Source organism: Nicotiana tomentosiformis, chromosome 10 (assembly GCF_000390325.3).
Source record: "Nicotiana tomentosiformis chromosome 10, ASM39032v3, whole genome shotgun sequence".
Lineage (NCBI taxonomy): Eukaryota > Viridiplantae > Streptophyta > Magnoliopsida > Solanales > Solanaceae > Nicotiana > Nicotiana tomentosiformis.
In genome coordinates this window covers 2,603,233-2,607,500 of record NC_090821.1, presented here as the reverse complement: position 1 = coordinate 2,607,500, position 4,268 = coordinate 2,603,233, and the positions used below count along the sequence as shown (strand labels likewise).

The following is a 4,268-nucleotide window of genomic DNA, read 5'->3' as shown; positions in this document are numbered from 1 at the left end:
TACTTTCAAGACTTTTCTTCTTCTTATTTTCTTGAGGAGCAAAAGAAAATTGACCCGTTCTTTTAGATGACTAGGAGATCAATTAATACACTGTTTGGTAAAACGACCATAAACTTTTAAATTAGATGAGCATTCAACAAAAAAGATTTTTAGGAAGTATACTGTTAGGGTTCGAAACCCACTTGCATGCCTCTTCGGTCGAGCCCGTCGCACCAGCTTGCCTAGTGCAGTTTACTCTCCTGTGTGGTTTACATGTTATTATATAGGAGCGTAGTTTATCTGTGCGCGCCCAAAGAATAGCGATTGCGGGCTTCCTTGTTAACTAAAAAAATATTTTTTTATTTCAACTTCTAGATAAGACTTCATTCTAAGAAATAGAATAAGAGAGTATTATTCTCTAAGACAATTGAACCTGAAATTTCATTAATCTTGATACATCCATCTGAGCTTGTTAATAATTAGATCATGACTTAATTGGCGAGTTTATTGGTTCGCCATAGAGAAGGTAATGTGCCCATTAATTGCCCAAATATCGAGTGGAACTAGGCTAACACGTTGATTAATTATGAGAAAGAGATGACATTATATTCAATTTATTCATGCTATATTTATATCAAACCAACAAACAAGTGATATTTGTCTTCACATAAAAGTTTAAGAATTAATCATAGTTAATTAAAATGTATTCTTACCTCTATTAATTATGGTAAAATAGCTTGATTTAGTGTAACACAGAATATGATTAAATATCTTCTCATAGCATAGTCGCAAGAAAATGAATGGAAATTAGTAGACTTCCAAGTCAATTATGACAATCAAGAGATTGTGGTCTCTCCAATTTCGTTAATTAAGGTGATATTGGTCGACTTTCAAGTCAATTTTTCTAATAAAAAAGGGGTTAAAAAAGTTCTACTTCAACCTTCCCTTGCCATCTTCAAATCTTATTTTTTTAACGCGCATTTGTACTGTGAATATACCAAATATGGTGTCACACCCTTTTTCTACCCGCAAAGTAATATTGTGTGGATTAAAGGGTTTTTCCAATTAAAGTGACAAAATTGAATAGGGATTATTTTATTTACAGAGTCGCCACTTGGAATTGATTTTGTTGGTGTTCCAAGTCACCTTTTATTTGAATCCCTAATCAAAGGAAGATTTGACTCTATTATTATTGGTCTGCAAAAACAAAGTCCGGGTAAGGAATTCTGTTAACCGGGGAGAAGGTGTAAGGTATTCTCCGAATCCCGTGGTTCTAGCACGGTCACTTTTATTGACTAAAATTTGGCTTGAATTATTTTTGGATAAGGTGTGTATTATTTGCCTTAAGTTACTATTGTCTAGTGCTGCTTAATAATTAATAATTTTGGCCTAGAAGTGTGCAAGCACACAAAGTCCTTATTTGATTATATGTATTAAAACAAAGAACGTGTCGGTACACATGGTTTAAATACAATTAATATTGAAAAGTCAAGGAGCGGGAATGCACACATGACTACTTTATTAAAAAAAAAATATATCGACCAAGGACCGTGTATGAATACATGGTCTACATCTCAAACGTGCCTAAAATTGCCTATCGCTTAAATTAATTAAAAAACATTTCTTTTTTATTTATTACTTGTTCGACTGGAAAAAAAAAATATTATTATTAAAAAAAATATTTTTTCACTAATGCAAGACATTAAACCCGGGTAAGCTTATGTTAAACTTTCATGGTATTGGGCCACCTATTTTATTTAACAAAAAGATAATTTATTGGTTTTAAAGAAAATGCCCATCTTGCTTTCTATTGTCATTGAGCCTACAAATTTTAGCTTATTTGGCCCATGTTGCTTAAGAGTCTCGATGACCAAGACAACACAAAATAACAAGTATTCTTCTAAGCCCAAATTGCTTCTTACATTGATGTCCAAAATAAAAAAAAAAAATTTCATAAAAGAAACTTACATGCTAATTATTATCTTTTTATCTTCTTAACCAACTATTTCTTAAGGACTAACAGAATATTTCTACTCATCTACACCAATCATGACACTAATCAAACTACACTCATTAACAACTTAAAAATCACGACTAAATATAAAAACTACAAAAAAACGGTAATACTTCAATGCTAAAGAGAAGAACTATATTAAGTATAATATTATGTTGACTATAATTCAAAGCAACAAAGTATTTGAAGTTAGAAGTCTTTCTCAGATAATTATACATGAACCATGAAAGTAACTCACGGAAAAGAGCCCAAACTAAACAAACACGGTTAAAAGTGGGGTCTTTATCTTTTCCTTAAACTAAGTAATCTTAACAGAATGCAATTTCAATCACATATATAAAGAAGAAAACGATAATTTAACTAATTTTTAACAGATTTACATGATAATAACACTAATATAACATTCATCTTGAAACAAAATCAAATTTAATATGTTCCATCAACCAAACCGGGATCAAATCCTTCTTATTATCATCAAGAATCTGCAATATAAGAATTTGAAAGTTACCTAGTTTGTGGAATAATAAAATACAGCAGTGCAACAACAAAAAACTCAGCAGCAAATACAGTAGAAACAGCAGCAACTCAAGCGTTAAGACAACCCAGAAAACTCAACAAAGATGCTTGAAACTGGTAGCTATCAACTTCACAAATTGCCTAAGGGATCTTTTTATTTTTCTCGAGGTTTTTGCACTCAAATAATCCTCACAAAACACTGAAATTTCAGCTTGTTATATGTATTAAGCTGCTGATTTTTCTCAAAGATATATGTCTTTTTTGCAACTCTCCAAGATGTGTTTAAGTATAAGATAGAGTGTCCCCCTTTTCAGTGAGTAAGGAACTCTGCATTCTAAGTGTAAGACCGTCCCTTTTATAGGAGAAAAGCAGCCCTTTCAATAGGCAAATAAAGTTAGATTTTTGGACAGATTTTGGTTCACCAAAAATCTGTCCAAAAGACTGACTTTGTGTGCTAAACACTGTTCAAGGTCTGTCCCAAAGGTGAAAGGACAACCTAAAAATCTGTTGTGTCAGAAGCAAGGAGAAAAAATGTCCTTTCAGCCACCCTACTAGTAAAAGTAAGCTACTATTATCTTATTTTGTGATAAAATAAACTAAACTTCAGATTTTAACCATCAACAACAAACTACTTACTCAACACAAATCAAACTTGGACAACTATGAACTGACAAAGCATAGACGAGACTAAAAACGTAATTGAATTAAGTATTAAAACCAACTTGATGGGAATGAATTGGATTTGTGCAAACTAATTACTAAACAAACAACTAAATTCACAAACTAATGCTCAAAACAGAACGAGCATCGTTAATAATCGAACAACGACTAACAACAACTAAATAATCGACTAACTAAGTGAACGATTTAACTAATACACTAAAGATCATGTTTAAATCAATAACGAATCTAACAAACCACTAAACTAAATAGAGATAGCTAATTAAATAAACCTAGCTTGAAACTCTAATTAATAAGAAATAACCAAAACAGAAAAATAAAAATAAAAAAAAAATAAAAAAAATCAGAAACTAATCTACTAAATAAAGAAAAATTAGAAATTAATTAAAGAGATGACGATTATACCTAACAAGTATGCTTGAAGCCGAAAAATAGCTAAAATGGGGGTTCAGGGCATTTTGGCGGTGGTGAGGCGGTGGAGCCGTGGCGGCGGCGAGGAGCGGGCCGGGGCGACGGGGATTTTGGGGGTGAAATGGGTAGGAAAAGATAGGTCTCGCGGAGCTCTATCCATTCATGTATGTGTTGTAGGGTGGTGTTGGCCGGAGCTTCAAGAATTTGGACCAAAAAGTGGCGGCTAAAGTTTCTTAGATCTAAAATTCAAGGAGTTTGAGGGTTTTTTGAAGGAATTGGTTTGGAGATATGGGAAGAGGAGGTTGTGGAGATTATATGGTGTTAATTTGGAGGTGGTCCGCCGCCGGTGGGTGATTTCCGGCGGCGGCGGCGGCGGTGGAGAGAAGAGAGAGAAGAGAGAGAAGAGAGAGAGAGAAGAGAGAAAGAGTTATGGGTGAAATGAGGGAATTTTTCAGATTTTTGAGGCTTTAAATACCTCTTGAGAGATCAAATACGGACCATTAGATCAATGGGTGATCAATGGGTGAGATTTGATCTGGGGTCACTTAATAAAACGACGTAGTTTTGAGGCAAAACTACGTCGTTCCGGACCCTTTCAAAGGCAGCCCCTTATCTTGCACTTTTGGCCACTTTCTCTTTCAAATTTGGCCCAATTTCTTTCTTAATC

General features: G+C 33.7%; 1 long non-coding RNA gene across 1 annotated transcript; it reads right to left on the bottom strand.

Moving 5' to 3' along the window:
• Positions 1–2,131: 2,131 nt before the first annotated feature.
• LOC138900497 (uncharacterized) lies at positions 2,132–4,045 on the bottom strand. Its single transcript, XR_011411552.1, has 2 exons — positions 3,596–4,045; positions 2,132–2,475 (listed from the first exon to the last, which is right to left on the bottom strand). It is a non-coding gene; the product is annotated as an uncharacterized lncRNA (long non-coding RNA).
• Positions 4,046–4,268: the final 223 nt, after the last annotated feature.